Below are 21,376 nucleotides of genomic sequence, written 5' to 3' on the forward strand. Positions count from 1 at the left end.
GGAATTTTATTGTTTTTTGTTTTGTTTTTCTTTGGATTTTAATTTTTATTCTTTGTTTTGTTCATCTCAATTGTCTTTTTGATTTTTTGATATTTTCACGTGAGTGAACATAGTCTCTAGTCTTTTTGGTTTACTTTGATATTCTTTTGCTTTTTATTTTATTCTTTTCTTTTCTCCAGCTTTCCAAAGTTTGGGTGATTAGCCTTTGTCCTTCATCTTTCCTTCTACTATATTTCTCTTCATTTATCTCTTGATTTTTCTGCTATCCCTCTTCCCCCCACCTACACAGTAAAATCACTGTACTAAGGGGGAACTCACTACCTACAAATTCCTGGTTGATGTTGGATTTTGTTATATAACTGTAGGTCTTGCTCCTACAGGTAAAGCTACCAAATTAATAATTACCACAGTTGGCCTGTTTCTAGGCTATACTTGATGCTACAGTTACTGCTAATTGTACTACTTTAGCAGGATGTCACACTGGTTGTAATCAGTTGTTCCTCGTATGACAACACTGTGATCATAATCATCACTATGATCAAACCATCACCATAGTCCAGTAGACAGGGTGCTGAATGAAATAGATAGAAACTATTCATGCCTAATAAAATGGGACAGTAGGGTCTTGGGACAGGCACAAAGGCAAGAGCCTGCTACACCTAGAAGACATCTCTGACAAACAGATAATTTCTAGGGAAGCCTCAATACTAGTGATAAAGCTACTATGAGCAATTTACAAGCATCAATGCAGAAAACAAATAAAAATTTAAAATTAGACAATGACTAGATACAGAAGTAAAATGCAACCCCAGACTTCCACCTCACCTAGAAAAAAATCCAGGGAACAATGAGATAGAGGAAATCTAGAAGACAACCACCTGAATTTTCTGAAATGATAGTAGCATTACTAAAAATAGATGAATGCAGTTATACAGAATATCAGAAGAGAAATAATCTCTCAGCTAAAAAAAAAATGACAATCATTGTGAAAGACTTGCTCAATGAATCTAGAGTAGACACAGATAAAAAAAAAGTAGAGGAACATAGGAAAGTCATGGAAACCATAAATGCTCAACACAGGAAATAAATGGATCTATCAAACAGATTCAAACATATCACATTGATGGTTATAACTAATATAAATTAACTTATCCTTCTTATATTATTTTCCTGTTGTTGGTTCCCTGTATTTTCCAACTCTTTATTTGCTTTCCATTGGTTCTCTGTATTTCCTCTCTATTTAATTTCCTCAGGACTTTAAAAATTCCATTTAAAGTATATGCAGCCAAATGAACTAAAGTGAGACAGAACATCAAATCTAGAAGACAGAATTGTGGTTACCAATCACAAAATGCTTGCTTAAAATGAATGCTTAAAATAGCAGGTGACCATGAAAAATCAACCCAACAGCTGTAAGATGATGCAAAGTAGAACAAAATAAGATTGGAGTCCATAAAAAAGCAGGAGACAGTACAAATGACAAAAGAAAACCCTGTTCACAGAAGTAATGGCAGAAAACTTCCCAAGCATGGAAAAATAATTTGACATACAGGTAAGTGAGGCACATAGAATTCTAATTAGTCATGTCCAAAATAAATCTATACCGAGGTATTTACTAGTCAAGATTGCAGAACTTTAGCACAGGGACAGAATCCTCCTCCTCCTCCTCCTCCTCCTCCTCCTTCTTCTTCTTCTTGGTACTGGGGATTGAACTTGGGTCCTTTTGTTTGTGAGGCAGGTGGTGGAACCACTAAGCTAAATCCCAGGCCCACAGCAGACTTCTTAACACAAAACCTTAAGTGAAGGAGAGCTTCAAGTGAAGTACTTCAAATCTTGAAAGAAAATAACCTCCAATCCAGACTGATGTACCCTGTAAAACTATCTTTCAAAAATCAGTGGAAAAATAACATACTTCCATGATAAAGAACAACTGAAGAAACTCATGATCTCCATATGAGTTCTTCAAAATATTTTGAAGGATATTTGAGAAAGAGATAATGAAGAGTACAATTCCAAGAACATCATTAGAAAGAATATAACAAGCAAGGAAAGCAATTAAACAGAGAGGAAATACAGGGAATCAATGGAAAGCAAATAAAGAGAGAGGAAAAATACAGGGAACCAACAACAGGAAAATAATATGAGAAGGATAAACCAATGCATATCAGTTATAACCATCAATGTAAGTGGTCTCAATTCAGCAATAAAAAGAAGCACACTGGCAGAATGGATCAAGAAACAGATCCAACAATATGCTGCATATAAAAAACACATTTAACTCAAAAAGAAATTCATAGAACAAAAGCCAAGGAATAGAAAACAATACTTCATGTGACAAGATCCCAGAAAAAAGCAGGGCTGGCTATTCTATTTTCAGACAAAGTGAACTTCAAGCCAAGACTGATTAAGAGAAAAAAAGGTCACTACATACTTGTTAAGGGAAAACTCTAAGAGGAAGACATAACAATCATAAATATATATGCTCCAAATACCATCACACCAATCTATATAAAGCAAATATTATTGGATATGACAAATCAAATAAGCAATAACATAATACCCCAGTGTCACAAATAGAACTATCAACAAAGAATGATCAGAAATGAACAAAACTTGTGTATAGTCTTAGTAGATGTCTACAGAGTGTTCTACCCTAAAACATCAGAATATACATTCTTCTCAGCTGTGCATGGAATGTTCTCCAAAATAGACCACATACTAGTTCATAAAACATGCTTTAGGAAATGTAAAAGAATTGAAATTATTCCATGCACACTACCAGATCATAATGCATTGAAATTAGAAATCAATGGCAAAAAAATCCCCCAAAAAAGTATATAAACATTTGGAAATTAAATAACACCATCCTGAACAATCAATGGGTCACAGGTGAAAATAAAGAAGAAATTAGACAGTTTCTGCAATTAAATAATAATGCCATACTGGAACTTATGAGATGCGGGGAAAGTAGTTTTATGAGGGAAATTTATAGAAGTGAATTCTCACAGAAGGAAAAGAGAGTGAGCTCAAATACAACCTCAAGTTTTAACCTCAAACTTCTAGAAAAAGAAGAGCAAATTGAGCCCAAAGCTTTTACAAGGGAAGAAATTATAAAGGTCAGATCAGAAATTAATGCAATTGAGACTAATAAAACATTGCAAAGAGTCAATGAATTGAAGGGTTGGTTCTTTGAAAGATTAAAGAAAATTGACAGCTTAAAGCCAACCTTATCAAACAAAACAAACCAAAACAAAGCAAAATCAAAGGGAAAGAGAAAGCTCAGATCCATGCAGTTAAGAACAAAAAGGGTGAAATCACAACATATCCTGCAGAAATGTAGAACATCATCAATACTTACTTTCAAAACCTGCATTCTAATAAGATGAAAAAATGCAGAAGAAATGGACAGATTCCCAGATATATATGAATTACCAAAGGGGAATCAAGAAGATATAACAATTCTAAATAACCCAGTATCAATCAATGACATTAAAAATGTAATTTAAAACCTATCAATAAGCTCAGGTCCTGATGGATTCACTGCTGAATTGTACAAGAAATTTAGAGATCTAATGCCAGTACTCTGAAAGCATTTTAATTAAATCCAAAGTGAAGCATTGCTCCCAAGCTCAGTCCTGGAAACAAGTATTACCCTCTTATCAAAACCAGAGAAGGATCCAAGCAAAAAAAGAGAACCACAGATCAATCTTCCTAATGAACATAGACATAGATATCCTCAAAAGGATACTGGTAAAAAATGCAGCAAATTATCAAGAAGATTACACACCATGACCAAGTAGGATTCATTCCAGGGATGCAGGGATGGTTCAATATATGTAAATCAATAAATGTAATACACCATATCAACAGTGCCCAGGACAAAAATCACATGATTTATCCCAACAGATGCAGGAAAACTCTTTGACAAAAACTAACACCTATTTGTGATTAAAAACTATACTGAACATTGGAGTAGATAGTCCTTACCTCAATCTGATAAAAGTTATCTCTGACAAACCTCTCAAAACATCAGCCAGAGCAATTAGACAAAAGAAAGAAGTAAAAAGAAAAAAATATAGAAAAGGAAGAAGTGAAATTATCGTTATCTGCACATGAAATGATACTCTACATAGAAGACCTAACACCCAAATTCAGCTGCACAGCTGGATATAAAGTCAACACCAAAAAATCAATAGCAATGCTGCATACAAATAACAACCTCACTGAGAAATAAATTAGGGAAACCACACCTTTCATGATAGCATCCAGAAAAGGAAATGATTAAGAAGCAATCTAACAAAGAAGTAAAAGAACTTTATATTGAAAACTACAGTATCTTGAAAAAGGAGATTGAAGCAGGCATCAGAAAATGGAAAGATATGCTTTGCTCTTGGATAGGAAGAATGAACATAGTGAAAATTGCCATACTTCCAAAATCGAAAAAAAAATTCAAATGCAAACCTAATGAAAATACCAATTGCATACCTCACAGAATTAGAGAAAACATTCTTAAAAATTCATTTGAACCAATAAGAGACCTAGAAAGGAAAAAAAATGATTCTGGGCAACAAAGGCAAGGCAGGGAGCATTACAATCTTTGAGTAGAAATTATACTGCAAAACTGTTGTGATAAAAACAGCATGGTACTGGCAAAATATATATACCCAAAAATCAATGGAACAGATTAGAGGATGCAGAAACAACTATAAGCATACTCAGCCACCTTATCTTTGAAAAAGGGGCCAAACACCTTCACTGGAAGAAAGATAGCTTCTTTAATAAACTGTGCTGGAAAAATTGGTTTTCCACATGCCAAAGACTAAAACTAGACTCATGTCTCTCACTATGAACTAAGCCAAAATCAAAATGGATCAAAGACCTAAATATTAAAATAGAAACAGTTTTAATATTTAAAACTGGAAGAGAAAATAAGTAGAACTCTTAAAGACATAGGTGTAGGCAAAAACTATGTAAACAAAACCCCTATCACACAGGAAATATCACAAAGAATCAGCACCTGTGATCTTATATTATTAAAAATCTTTTTCAGAGCAAAAGAAATCATCAACAGAGTGAAGAGAAAATCCACAATGTGGGAAAATTTTTTGTTGGCTCTTCCTCAGATGAAGGACTAATATCTAGAATATAAAAATAAATAATAATATCAGACCTTCCAAATTTAAAAACTCAATCCAAAAATGAGATGGACACTTATGTATTGAAAGAGTAGAAATTGGAAATAAATGCATGAAAAAATATTCAACCTCACTGGGCATTTGAGAGATGCCAATTAAAACAATGCTTAGATTGCATTTCACTCCAAAAAGAAGGATATTATCAAGAAGTCAACCAATAACAAATGATGTGGGGCGAAAAGAACCCTTCTCCACTATTGGTGGGAGTTTAGACTGGTGCAACCACTGTAGAAATCAGTGTGGAGATTCCTCACAACTAAAACTAGAGGTTTCATTTGACTCAGCTATTCCTCTTCTTGATATCTTCCCGAAAGAATTAAAAGCATCCTACCAAGTAATATATGCACACCCATGTTTATAGCATCACAGTTTGTAATAGCTCAATCTTGAAAACAGCCCAAATGTCCATCAATTGTTGAGTGGATAAAGATATGTTTTTGTTTTTGTTTTTAATACAAGGGAATACATGTATAGTTAAATGGATGCACCTTGAGACCATACTACTAAATGAAATAAATCATACATGTATGTGTAAATATCATAGTGTTTCTCTGGTGTGAGAAAACGAAAGTGTAAATAAGGACCAAAATATATATAATAGATATTGTGAAATAGGAAGAAAATGTTCATATGGGAAGGGGAACTAGTTGAAAGGAAGGAAAGGAAAGGAAAAATGAAGAAAAAAAAGGAAAAATGGAAATAAAGTTTTATAAATGAGAAGGGTTGAAGGGAGCAGAGGGGAATGGGAGAAAAAGAATTAAAATATCAACAAAAAGCCAAGCAGCTGAAGGTATAAATTCCAATGACCTAATAAATGAATCTGCACAAAGCCTGAAAAATCTTATGATGGAGATATCATCGTAGGTGTTATTATTCACTCTATTAAATAACAGCATGACACTCCCTCCAAAACAGAGAGAGGTAACCACACCAAAGAGATGGTAAAGAGTGAAGAGAATTGAAATAGAGATCAAAAGATAAAGGAACTGCATAAAATATTACACCATTTATTCATTTAATGTTTCTTGATAAGCCACCTCATTCTTGGAAAGGTTTGAAGTGGTTTTTCAGAAATCAGCTTGTTTGCATTAGATAGTTTTAACTTCCCAAAGAGGAAACAAAACAAAACAAAATGGGGCTGGTCATCAATGGACCCAATTGTGATTAGAGGATCAGAACTTCGAGCAAATCCAGAAAACCCAGACCTCTAGGCAAGGAAGAGTAGCTGAGTGTTGAGTTAATCACCAATGGCTAATGACTACATCAATCCTGCTTACATGATTTAGCTTTCTTAAAATTAAAAAGACAAGGTTCAGAGAGCTCTTACTTCTAAACATATGGCAATACTAAGAGGGTGGCACATGCAGAGAGGACAGAGAAGCTCTACACCTCTTCCCACATACTTTTCTGTATCCATCTCTCCATCTGGCTGTTTCTGAGTGGTGTCCTTTTGTAATAATCCATAAATCTGGTAACTAAATTAGTTTTCAGAGTTCTGTGGCCATTGTAGCAAACAAGTGAATCCGAAGGGAGAATTTTCAGGTTCTCTGACTTATAGTCAGATAGTCAAGAAGCACAGTAACAAGTTGGACTTGAGATGGACATTTGAAGTGGGTTGACATTTGAGATCTGAAGCTATCTTCAGGTAGATAGTGTAGAGCTAAATTGTAGGAGACCTCACTGGTAGCTGCAGACAGTTGGAGAATTACTTATTGCATGAAAAAAAAATACATATGCTGTGTTGGAAGTGATGTACCAAGACTGGTGCAAATGTAAAAGGAAAATTAGTTCATTTTTTTCACTGTTCATTTGGTAGAGAAGTGAAACTTTCTAGAATAGTTTGAGCTCACAAAAGAATGCAATTTTGGAAGAGAAAGCATGAAGAGAAGTAGAGGTTGAACCTTTGACTTTTGGGTGATCACACGGCACTCACACTATGGAGTTGCAGCTATGCTCCGCTCAGTTGCTTAAGGTAGAAGTCACCCATAGCATTCAGAGATAGATACAACTCCCAGAGAGCTGGCTAATTGGATGGATATGGAAAAGCAAACTAATAAGCAAAAGCAAAATACAGAATCCTTTGTTCACTGTTATATGCAATGGTTAAAATGAAAATAAAGGAGAGTGTGGTACTGAGTCGAAATCTGGCGCTAGATGAAGCTGAGATTGCATTGAGTCTGAACTTTGGTCGTTACACTCCAAGATTCCAACAAGGGAAAGATTTTTCAGAGAGAACAGAAAGTGCACAAAGATGTAGTGAAAATTTGGGGAGGGGAATACTAAGAATCTGTCAAAAGCAAGGGGAATAGTGTGAGGAGATTATTTTATTTCACAGGTCACCATCCTAAGTTCCTTGTAGAAACTTTTTAGAAAAGCACCGTGGGGGCTGGGGATTTAGCTCAGTGATGCCACTGCCTGCTTCCCAAGCGCCATGTCCCGAGTTTGATCCCAAGTGCCAAAAACAAAATAAAGTAAAAAGTGCTGTGGGGTAACTAATATAGGGTAGTGTCTTTGAATTGAATTCTTCAAAGTAAAAAAAAAAATCATGTTTGGTATACAGGACACACGGTTCACTGGGAAACATTCATAGATCACAGGTCGCTGTACAACATCTAGATGTAAAGCAGTATTTCCTACCCCAACCCCACCAACCTGGGAAGAGATAGCCTGGTGAGCTGGATATAGACACCAAAGTGTCTGTTTACTATGAGAAGGGGAACTTCCTGACTCTCCTCATAAATGCCATGCAGAACATCCTAAATAGATGTAGTCCACATAGGACTGGTCCTGTGTAGCTGGAATGTTCACCCAATGAATATGGCAGTTATGCAGGTCATGATAAATGATGTGCTTAAGAACACACCTCTTTCATGGGGAGCTCACTTACACTTATTGCTGCAAAGCCAAACAATGGTTCAGGAAACTTTACAGAATAGTCTGTCTTCGTTTCCTCTCCTAGATCTTACGATGCTGGTAAAACAAAAAAATTAACAAAAGAATGGGAAAGTAAGAGGAGTCAAATGAGTGTTATAAGCACAGTGGTAATATTTGTTAAGGAAAATAAAAGATTAAAAGAATGTTAAACCAAGAGAAAATTAAAGGGAAAAATCACACACCAGTGTGGAAATATTTAGAAGGTTATTGAGGAACTCAGTACTTTTAGTATATTTACAGATGTGCAACATCACTACAATCAATAGTAGAATACTTTCAATGTTCTCAAAATCTTCTCTGTACTCCTTATAGATGCCCACCTCAGTGTTGTAAGATTTTAAGAAATTGGAAGGACCACTAGGAAACAGGAGGATTTCATTTTAGGTGAACATGGACTCAATGGACTCACATCTAAAGGTTGAGCCCAGAACAAAGGAAAGGCTCTAGTTTTATACACCTGGTCAAAGGATGGGTGGTCTTTCTAGTGGCAAGGAGCTGGGGTGAGCAAGGTCACAGAACAGAGAAAATGCAATTAATAGCATTGAAAGGAGACAGAGCCTTTTGAATCTGGTGAGAACAAGAATGTCATAACAGCTCATCGTTACCCATTTTATCTGTACCAGAACAAGGAGTTACACCTATGTGGGGGGGAATCTAAGATGAGTGAAACTTGCTTTTCTTTAAGCCCTGTGTCACCAGTGCTATTCTTACCAGACCCCGATAAGCTGTAGTCTACTCTCTATCTCTATGGAGTTTCTTGTTCTGGATATCTCACTTAAATAAAAGTGCATAATGTGGGACCAGGAGATTGTTTGCCTACTAAACAAAGACTACTGAAACACTGGGTAAAATATACTTTTATAAATGCGCTTTAGGATAACCAATGTCAGATGTACAGCAACATTTACTTTTCAGCATGTTTTAAAGTCTGAATCTGTCCAGTAATAACTAACACCAGGGATTCCACATTATTTTTGCTTCTATAAAATATGAGAAGGTGGGGCCAGGGATTTAGCTCAGTGGTTCCCCCACCCTGCTTCTCAAGCTTAAGTCCTCAGTTCGATCCCCAGTACCAAAACCAAAACTAAACAAAATAAAACAACAACAAAAAAAAAAAATTAAAAAATATGAGGTGACTTTTTCTAGGAGGTGAGAAAAGGAGAAAGAAAGGACTGTAAATTAACCTTGTTAAGAACTTTACAGATGAGTAGCATGAGGATAAACAAGGGGCCTCTGAACCGGTGCCTGAAAAGTCACACAAGGACCACAAATTTCCATGAAAAAGAGCTCTTCCAAGTAGAGTGCTGATGTTCTGGCTTACTTTATGTTCCAACAGACAGAGGGATAGCCAATGTGAGAAACAGACAAGAGAGACTCTTACAAAAGGCCACACACAAATGGGGACTAGCAGTATATGTTTGTGCCCCTCCCAAGCCCAATGTGTGTGTTGGAGCCTTATCTCCAGTGTGATAACCTTGAGAGGTGAACATTATAGTATGTGACAAGATGGAATTGGTGGCCCATTTCAAAAGAGGCCTCGGGGAGATTTTTTACAATTTCTACTCTGTGAGGACACAGCAGAAACACAGCATCTGTAAAGAACTGGTCCTTACCACATACTGACTGCATGACTGCCTTGATCTTGGACATCACAGTCTCTAGAATTGTAAGGAACAAATTTATGTTACTTGTAAGCCACTCAGTCTATAGTATTTTTGTTATAGCAGCTGAACATACTATGCCAGAACAAAGCACTCAACAATCGGAGGATTTTTTTTTTTTTTTTTTTTTTTTTTTTTTGTACTGGGGATTGAACTCAGGACCTTGCACTTTCAAGGCAAGCAGTGGCCCCAATGAGCTAAATCCCCAGCCCTAAGACATTCAACAATCGATGAACAGCATTAATTCTGTTGACTGTAAAGCTCTGTCTTCCTGCGTGGCAGCATGGTTTTGAGAAAAAATGGCAGTTTATACATTTCTTTGTCTCTCGCTGCCTATTATTTGATTGTAGCACTAGCAGAAATGCCAAGAGGGCGAGCCTGATCAATTTGCCAATAAAGACAGACATGTGTGCAGCGAATTACTAGAAGGATAAAAAAGGTTATACTGTATTCAAGTTATAATTTTGTAGCCATTGTGCTAAATTTGTAGTGTGCAATCTGACATTGTAGAATTAAATATTACTCTCTTCCTGATGTTATCAAATGCTTAGTACCATCTGGCTGATACTATTCTAGGCATCTAGAATATACCAGTGTTTGGGGTCACGCATCTCTATCTTCACAGAGATTACATCTGGCAAAGTCCTCCTGGACTCCCTCTTTCCACATGGAAACTGTTAGATACACTATGTATTTGCTACCAAGAGCTTCAAAATGAATGAAGCTGTCTTCCCTCTGTTAATGCTTGATAATCAACTCTTTAAAAAGTGCATCTGCAAGACCTTTCCTCTGGTGATTCCGATTCACTTAAGTGTGTCTGGGATGGATATACACATCAATGTATTTTAAAGTTCCCCCACAGATTCTGAACTGCAAATAGCGATGAAATCACTATAACAAATATCTGCCAGTGGTCTTTGATCTTTTTTCTGTTGGCCCCTAATCAAATCAGAGACAAATATCTTTTATGATTCTCTGGGAAATTCATGCAACAAGATACTACTGAGGTTACTGTACATGCTGAGATTGACCAAGCATAATACTGTAAATGAGAGAAGACTTATGACGTGGTCTCCATGTAGAGAGAAAATGACCGTCTAAAAGCAGATGACTTTTCTGCTCAAGCATAACTGCCAAAGAATATAATATGCTTTCACATTTATGGATAACCTTTGGAAACAATAAGATGAACAGATTTGTGGAAATATTTTTTTCAACATTTAACACACTTTCTATTTAAACAGCATTAATTGTGCTAACTCCATTGTTAAAGGGGTCTCTGTGAGGGTTACAGTGTGTGCTGGGAGCTATTTCTCTCCCCAAACACAGAATTAACATGAGCTGCCTTCAGTATTGTAGGTCTTGAAAGTTGTGCTAGTGTAGTTATCTTTGATCAATTTGGAACTTGAGATAGATTAGTTCTAAGTCTAACTGTCTGAAGGCATGCCCATAGGAAAGGTAAATTCATTTGTCTCTGTGGCCAGCCAATCTTCCTAGGTAATTTCCTTTGTTTTTTTTTCACTATTTTATTCTTTTTTCATTTGGAACTTTCCATTTTATAGATCAGGCAAGCAAGCCTCAGAGAATTTAAGTGCCACTTCAGAAGTCCTTCAGCTATGAAGGAGGGGGGCCGAAATGCTCCTTCTGCCTGTATTTTGGTAGAGAGTATCTTTAGGAATAAAAGCAGTCATTTGTCTTGATATCAAGAGTAAGAGCAGAAATTAAGATGCTTCACAGTCTACACTCACTTTAAGGTTAGAGTTACCAAATTTTGTGCCACGTGCCATTTCAGTTGATCTGCTGAGGAATAATAATCATGATAATAACAACAATGGAACATTTGGGTCCAGCAATATTGAAAGTGTTAGGTTATTTAATGTAGGCCCAAGTTTTAGAGTATATTAATATTATGGAACGTTAGGACAATGGGAATTTTGAGTAACTTGGAGTAGAAAGTTTCATTGAAGATTAAAGAAAATATAGTTTTCTTCTTGCGAGAAAGTATAATTCCCCATATTGCCATTTTTATTGCAAATTAGAGTATAAAAAATTAAGCAGAGTACTGTCCATGATTTAGTGATGATTGCTTCTTATTTATACTCAACTTGTTCTACTACATAGCAATATTTCAGAATTAAATGCCTCATATTTTTATTAATGTCACTGTAATTATATCATTATTGTTAATAGTGACCTCATGTAATTTGACTAGGAGGTTTTTGTTTTTGGTTTTTTGAGATCCAACAATATTCAAGTGCAAAAAGTGTAATAGTGTAATGATTCTGATATGCAAGCTTGGTTAAAAAGCTCCATTAAAAAGTCAAGAGCAGGGTGAATACAATGACCTCAGGTATTTACTGATATTTTAAAATCCAGAACTTTATGTGTAGGTTTCTAGGATTTTGAAATGAATTGATACTATATTTAATCAAAAAGAGTATATTCCACCACGTCCCAATAAAGCCAATGATCATTAGTTTATCTCCTCCAATCTCCTACTACTTTCAATTTGCGACACCGCGTTGAGTGAGCCATCATATGCTGGAAAGACTGAAAGTGCAGAACCGTAAGTCCTTCCACCAAGTCAGCTTACATGATGCTACGCCTCTCGTTTTCATGACTGAAAGGAGTTCCTTTGCCTTATCCAAACCAAGCACCCATCAAGAGCCCCCGTCAGCTGGCCTGAAGATCGAACTCAGGAAGTGATATGTACTGTTCATTTTCCAGACTTGACTTAGAGCCCGGTATGTGATACGGGCTCTATTTAGTTAATTACACTGTCTACCACTGCTTTTATTTCTGACCCACAAAAGCACTTGCACAGCACTTGTGTGTTCCAGGTTTCTCCCCATCTGGAGTCTTTTGCAGCTATGGGAACCTAAGGATTTTAGTTCACAATGAAACAATATATATTTTCCACCATCTCTATCTCAAAATTGTAAAAGTCTAAACATTCTTTGCTTTGCTCTCCTGGCTTTATTTTGGAGTTTTTTTTCTCCTCCAAGGATTGCTGTACTATCTGTAAAAAGACCTTTTTTTCCCCATAATGCTACTGATGATTTTATATAATTAATATTGCTGTAAAATAATTTTTAGATTAATTATGATTTATGAATGGGTTCATCCATCTCATTTTCCATTGCTATGTCTTTTAAATAAAGGCTGCTTTCTCCCGGATACATTTTCAGATTATTTTATGACAGATATTTTCCTGGTAACATTTGATTTGTTTTTCATTTCATTCTTCTGCTAGAATTTGCCCACAATCACTTCCAGAACTATTGTTAACAACAGCCCAACTTTATAAATTTGCTTCCTCTCATTTGCTTCACAAATGACACACAGACACACACACACAACCCCTAATTACTTAGCTCCTTTAACTCCTGCAATGAGTCTGATTATTTCACAATTTAAAAAAGGCTATACTGTATACCTAGAATGTACCAATAAACTCAATAAAAGAAAAAAAAAGTGTATTTGAAAAATCCTTTGCAGTGAAGGATGCAGGGTGTGAAGGGAGAACAGGGGAATAGGGAAAAAATGAGAACCAAGACCTGTCATGTAGAGGTACAAGATCCCAACGATGAATGTAACTGTATTGTATACCTAAAATGTACCAATAAAACTTTTTTAAAAAAAATTTGCATATAGAAGAATGTGCAATACACAGAAGAATTGCAGCATACAGACAATTTAAAAGACAATTATAAAGTATAAAGACTGATGAGAAACTAGTAATGTGATCCCTAACTACCTTAAGAAGTAGTACATCGCTAGTAGCAATCAATGTTCTCTGCGTACATCACTTTGCCTCACAGTAAAGACTGAGAGTCTGACCTTTATGGCAGTCATTTTCCCACCTTGAATCAGTTTTCATACTTATGTGTGTATCTTTAAAAAGTAGCTTATCTTTGCCTCTTTTAAAATTTTACAGCTGGAAAAATTCCATAATTATAGTTTTGTGGTCTGCTTATTGCTTGTCAGTTGCTTGATATTAATTCATGTTTTTATGGTTCACTCAGTAGCTACTATTACATTTTTAGACTCATCACAATTTTTGTTTTATCTCAGTTTTTGTTATTATGGTGTTTCCAGGAAATGGTACAGTTGTACAAGTGTATCAGTTGGAAATTACTGCACTGCAGGATACGTGCACTTTTAAATTTTCTAGATTTCAAAAGGTTGCTTCTGCAAAATTCTTTTGTTTCTCCTGTCCTTCCATACTTAGCGATTACACATTTTAAAATTTTTGCTGATCTGGTCTGTTTCTGAGGATATTTAATTGTAATTCTGTCTTACATTTCCTTGGTTATTAATGAGGCTGTTTGTCTAAGAGCTCTTCCAAACATCCAGCTGAAAATTCTACCCTTCCCAGGAACTCTGAACGATATCTTCAACATTATGCTGGTTTAGTGTTTTAATTTTCTATGTTGCATTTCACTTACTTGGTTTATAATCTGTATATTCCTAAGAGCAGAATCCAAGTTTTATTCTTCTTTGCGACCTTGTAACAAGTGTTTCACTACCACTGAGAAGATACCCATTTTTATTCCTGCATGAATCAATGAATGTCTAAAGGTATAGATTCAAAAGCAGACCGGGATGGGCTGGGGGTTTAGCTCAGTGGTGCCACTGCCTGCCTCTCAAGCACAAGGATCCAAGTTTGATCCCCAGTGCAAAACAAAACAAAAAAACCCCACAAAAACAGCAAATTTACAAAGCAGACCTAGGGTGGAGCTAACAAAGCGTTTTTTAAAAATCAGACAATTTGAGAATGAATACATTTTCTTTTGCTTACTATCTGTTTGACCTGGGAACATTTATTTAATTTGAATATAGATTTTCCCCTGCAACTGGAAGATAACACTAATGACATCTTTATAGAATTGTAGTAAAAAATGAAATGTGATAGTTTGCACAAGCCATGTGAAAGTTATGACAGTGGTGAATTTTCAATCACTGGGAGCTATGATTATTGTCACTGTAATTGTTACAACTCAGTTCTTATTTAAAGATGTGGCCTAGAAAAGTGAAATATGAAATGTTTGCACACTATAATTTTCTCAACATAAATTCTTTTTTTGCAGAGATAATCTGAAGTGGAGATGGGGAAAACAGCATGATTCATTTTGTAGAAATCAAATGGAGGGAATAATTTGAATCAATCTTTTACTATTCAAAAATATGTGGAAAAAGATACCAACATACCCATACATGTTGCAGTACAAATTCGCAGTAGCCTAGACCTGTAACTGGCCTAGGTGCTCCATAATAGATAAACAAAATTTAAAATGTGTTATATATACACAATGGAGCATTGTATAGCTATGAGAAATAATGAATTTGGTTGAAATTGGCGGTCATCATGGTAAGCAAGTTAAACTAGATGCACAAAGACAAACAAATTCACGCTTTGCCTGGTAGGTGGAATCTAAGCCAAAACTCCAAAATATCAAGGAAGCAAAAGAGAGACTATTATTAGAGAAGAGGAACAGAATACAGGAAGATGGATATTATCAGTATGTATATGCAGCCATGCAAATGCCACAGCGACACTCAATTCTTTACACAATTCGTAAGCACTGATACACATTTTAAATGACATGAAGAAAAGGGATCAGAAAAGAAGTAGAGAAGAAGGAATTGGGTCTGGGAGAGAAAGAACTCAATGAAACCCATCCTACTAATGTAATAGAGGGTACTGAACTTGCCATCACTTCAGCCTCGAAATGTAGATCAGCAAGTCCTTATCCACCTCACAAAAGGTAGATACTTGCACATTTCTAGATCTAGTTTGATTTAAAAGTGAGGGAATATCAAAACACTTTGAAACCGAGACTATGTGGAGAAAAAAAAAATCAAAAGACTCAAGTGAGTAATGAATACAATTAGGCAGAGCAACGTCAGCATCAGAAACCGAGCTGCACAATTCCATCAGTATTTTATGGAGAGATTTAAACTCAAGCCTCTGTGACCTTGTTCAGTCAGTGTCAGTACAATCAGCCTCTGTCAATGAGCTGCGTTTGCAAGGATAGAATCACTGCAAACATTCAGTGGTTAACATTGAGGTGCCTTAGTTTTCGAGCAAACATATATGCTTTAAAATATTCTATGGCTGTATTTCCAAAATATTTTCAGAGCAGTTACATTAAGTGCCGGTTTCACATAACTTACATGTACTTTTCCACAAAAGTAGTCTCTGGGTGTGCAAATGTAAAAGCAAATGAGAAGCGGAGGTTTTTACCCCAACGAACTGTTTTAAGGCACTGGTAGAAAAAAAGCAGAGTACGTGGCAGTAGATCACTTCTCTGCTTAAAATACTTCGAGGATTCTCTTGGCACTTGCAGAATAAAGTAAAAATATTTAACATTAGCACATATCTTTCCGCTACATTTTCTGGTTTGTCGACTATGATTCCAGCTATTTTCGCAAAGACTTAATATATTATACTTCATTCATAACCAACTGTAGTTTCGCCGGCCATTTCCTTTGCTCAGCTGTGAAAACTCTTCACAATGGTCTTTCTTCCTTTACGTGACTTTGCATGAATGAACAGGTGTCGTTTGTCCATGAAATCTACCTGAAACATCTAAGGTTAGCTTAGGATCCTTCACATTCTATACCACGCCACAGACCTGTACACATATTATAAATTAAAGATTTGTTGAATAGATACATTTCTAATTTACATATGTGAATGACCAGGATAGAATGTGTAGATTCAAAATTGAGCATTTTTGTAGTGCGAACCTGGAGGAGTGAGGCGCTACAAGTATTGAATAGTGCTCCTGACAATAATGGATCGCACTGGTCTCTGAAAAGACCCAATTACCCACACAAACATTTTCACTCCGTTATGTTGTTCAAGGAAGGGCTGGCTGCCACAGACTTAACTTTGAACAGAGATTAAGTCTTTCTTGAAATCCATATTCCAAGCATAGGCATATGGCTATGTCTTAGCCATGCCAGATGGAAAAAGGAAAATATCAGGATTACTACAAATCTATGTTCTGCCTTTGCTGAAAGTGCCCGATATCTGCCTTTGGTTGGCAGTAGAATGAGATGAAAGGATGGGATCAGGAAGGTGTGGGCTGGTTTATAAGGCTGAAAGGACAAAATGAATTAGGGTAAGCTGAATAATAAACAGTACACAGCTGAGGATACTTACAAAGTGCAGGGAATTTAAGCTCATGCTAGAGTACTTCCCGCTTCATAGCTTTTCGTTATACAAACTGCACTAATAAACATTAACTAATTCGAGCCCAACAATCATGTACTGAGATGGAAAGAAATTTTGAGCTGGATGTGACCCCAGAGATCATCTTATTTGGTGCTTTAAAATCTGTTTCGCTACAAAAGATTCTCACCTCAAATGTCCAATATGGAAACATACAACAGCGTGGCCCCAAAAGAAGAAGAGGGTAAGCATTCTCATTGTTTTTTGCCTGTATATGATTCTTCCTGCACAATTTAATTCACCCCCGAGGGCTCAATTCAGAGTACAAGTTCAGATCAACTGATCCATTAACACAAACTGACTTATAAGGATGAAGAAACTGAGGACCCAAAAGTGATTTGTTGACAGTGCCAACAAAAGGTATTGCCAGTGGCCAGGCGTGGTGGAGCACGTCTGTAATCCGGGAGGCTGAGGCAGGAGGATTGCTGTGAGTTTGAGACCAGCATGGGTTACATAGTGAGTTCCAGGTCAGTCTTAACTACATAGTGAGAACCTGTCTCAAAAAAAAAAAAGGTATGGCCAATTGAGAAATCCTTCTGAGTTTCAATAAACATGAAAAATAGAAGCAACAGCCTAATATCTTCCTTTTGTCAATAAAAACCTAATCCTTGGAACAGCTAAATACCTGCCCCAGGTCAGAAGGACAATACATTTGAGGGTCAAAACTGAAATCCAAGTCATTTGAAGTTTCACATAACAGACCTACATTCTTATCAATATTTATAGATTTATAATGGCAATGATTTTACACTCGGATTCATAAACAACTCATCAGAATAGTTGAAAATTTTGTCTTCAAGATGTAAATGTTAAGATCCATGTTATTTCTAAAAAACCCAACTTTCTTTGTGTTGGAAGTTTAGTATGTATATGTTGCAAAGCACCCTGGGCTATTCAGAAACACCTTCCTGTTAGTAAGTCCTGGTAGAAAGGTTTAGTGTACGTTAAATCAAGAACTCCTTACAGTCAGAGAATATTTTTTAGGGTAGTATGAGCAAATATTAGTGGTCATCTACAGCATTGTTTTGAGGACAGTTTTGAAAGTGTGTTCAAGCTTGGTGCTGTCTTCCTTGTGCACAAAGTTGGGAGAGTCATATACTACATTTCTGCCTTTTTACCTTCAACCAAGTAGCAAAGTTATCAATAATTTAATACCTAGCCGTATGGTTAATAGGTAACAGAAACAGTGGTTTTTTGAGACACTGTCTCACTGTGTAGTGCAGACTGCCCTGGAACTCACTGCGTAGCCCAGGTTGGTCTCAAACTCACAGTGATCCTCCTGCCTCAGCCTCCAGAGTTCTGGGGTTACAGGCGTGCACCACCATGCCCGGCAAAAAATATATTTCTAACTGGAATCAGTGTTACAGTTTCCTGCTTTCCAAGAGACAGAATCTCCTGTGTGGCTAATGTTTCTAGCATTACAGTCATTCTTGTATAACACATTACACAAAACCTATTTTATTTCTCAAATGTTATATAGGTGCTAGATTCATGTTAATTAATAGATATAAAATTATAAATCTCAAATATTTAAAATTGCAAATTAATTATATAAAATTAAAATTCTACAGAACAAGTAAAAGCTCCTTAAACTACCAAACTAATCTCCCAATCCCTTTCCTAGAGACAAACGTTATTACTAGCTAGCTCTATTATCCTTTCAGATTTTTGGTGTGCATTTAAATATGTATAACAATCACCGTTGATGTTAAACTCTGAAACAAAGATGACTCCCTGTTAAGTACTGCTGCCAACCAAGAATACTCATGTTTCATAATTCCCACTTCCTGGTGTTTGTAAAATCCCATCTCAGATTCTGGAAAAAAACCTGAGAACAGTAATAACAAGGTGCTGAGAAGGGGACTCAGCTATTGACTTGAAAGCCCTCGCCTACGGGTTGGAGGAATCCGAAGTCCCTCTGAGAGGCTGCAAGCTGGTTCTGCCCTCTTCCAGCAGCTGACAGCTGCTCTGCCTGCGGCTGACCGTAGAGAGGAAAGGCAGGGATCGGCAATGGCTGATGGTTCTCATGGAAGAATCAGAGGAACAGCTTGGTCTGTAGCTGGCTGCATTTTAGCCTGGAGGTGCAAGATTTGAAGGATGGCAACACTAGGAATTCAAAATTATTTCTCTTTCAGCGGTTGAAAATTTTGCCAGCACTCCAGTGTTTTCAAATTTTTCATAAACAGAGGATATCAGTACTCTTTCTTAATTAGCCCGAGTTTCTATGATGAGGCGTGAAAGAAAACCTTATTTTTTGTTGGGGAGAATTATAAATATGTTTCTCAACTAAACCATCAGTCTAGGAAACTAGAGTTCATTTTAAAAAAAAATCAGTGTGCTACACATACTTCTGGAATATGTTTTACCCATGCACAATTCACCTGGTTCAGTTCATATTTAAGCCTCTATACTGTGCAAAACTATTTTTTTAGGGATTGCCTGAATGTTAATGGTGATTTTGCACATTTTACATTCATTTTCATTATGTGGCAAGTGGAAATGTTTCTACTTTTTATTTCCTAGCAGAAGGTTTTTACCCTTCATTTGTCAAATCTAAATGTCCAAATTTAAAACTCAGACTTCTACAGCTGCAATTTTTGGTTCTAGCTTTATTTTCTTTTAATTATAAAAGGATCTTTTTTCTCAATCTACTCACTTTTTTCTCTAAAGAAGCATAATTTTTTTTACTATAAATGAGAAATATTTGAGAGGCCCATAGAAAATATAAATTATAAGGTTTGGAAGCTAAATTTATTTCTCTTGAGACTAGATTATATGTTGTGATCCTGATATTGTACTAGACAACATAATTAATATTATAATTCTAAAGGAATAAGCACCTCTGACCTTTCATGTAAAATGCTACTAGTCATACTATTGATCTACAGACCTGTAGGTCTCTACCTTGGTTGTTTATCAAATAAACAAGTAGAGTTTTGAAAATATATGAATACAGGGATATCAGAATCCATCTATTGGATTTGGTCACTCACTTGTGCAACAATGGTATTATTATACTGAGCCACTCCTCACTATTTGATAGGACTCTTGGATAATAAAGTACACAATCAGCAGACAGATATTTTGCACCTCTTTCTACCGTTTGTAAGCTAGAATAAATATAATTCAAGTTCCCTTCCAAATTTAACATTTGTAAGCTCTCTATGCCAAATGTCAGTATTGGTGCCAATCAACTTCAATATTGATTATGAGAAATTCAGAAATCCAGACTTGCAGATTAATTATCCCCTTTAATTGAAATAACTTCAAGAGTTTGGAATATATGAGAAACATTCAATGCATCACTAAGAATATTTAAAATGGAAAATAAATCTACCTTTCTTCGCTACTCCTAAAATACTGCCTCTGGATATATATTAACGCATCAAGTTGCATAAACATGACAAAGTTGTTATAATTATTTTCTTACTTATCTCCAGACTCTTCCTTTATGAATATATTATGAATACTTTATACTACAGTAATTCTATTTAATAGTATCCTAGCAACAACATGCCTGACGGGGGTTGTTATTTCACTGGAGATGGAATACTAGGCAAGAGACAGAGTGTGGAAGACTCACATTCTCCAAACTTTAACTAAAAAGCCTCTCATCACTCACTGCAATAAAATTAAAATAATATGGAAATGATCAATTCTCCACCTTTTGCCTTTTGGTCCATGACATTGAAACATTTTCTGAAAAATTATAGAAAAAACTGAAAAAGTAATGAATTGTTGAGTTGAGTGAATATGGCTTTTCTTTGTTGAAAAAGCAGTTGCATATTTTTATATACACAAATTTAGGATGTACATTTTGATTATTTTTCTTAGGTCAGTCTCTCACCTCACTCAAGGTCAGTTTGACACCCATTGAGAGCACCACAGGATATTTCTTGAGATGTTGACTTTTGACCCTAAATCGCTACACAGTGTAGCTGAGTGGATGTAAATATAGTGATTGTCTTCTGTTCTTTGTTAAGACAAGGGCTGAATTCCTACATTATTAGTTGGGATATTTCACTGATCTTTATGATGAAATGTGCAATGAGAATGTAAAGTGTTATTGAAATAACAAAGCGTTTTTGTTAGGAGTTTATTTAAGTTTGTATGTTATTCCTCTCCATATTCTAGTGTTGTCTTATTTTCTTAGAAAATAACCATAACTTAATATCACCTTTAAAAGATAATGCCACAGGCAAGAATGTATCTCCAGAGAAACTTTGTTATTAACATACATATGAGCTATGCAAATGCAAAAAATTGCTTACACAAAACTTCCTCCAAAGACTTAAAGAGACTTTATAAGTATTATCTTCTGAGTATTTAACACAATTCCAGGATGT

This window comes from Fukomys damarensis, unplaced genomic scaffold, assembly GCF_012274545.1.
Source record: "Fukomys damarensis isolate Sample0158 unplaced genomic scaffold, DMR_v1.0_HiC HiC_scaffold_13, whole genome shotgun sequence".
NCBI classification, from domain to species: Eukaryota; Metazoa; Chordata; class Mammalia; order Rodentia; family Bathyergidae; genus Fukomys; species Fukomys damarensis.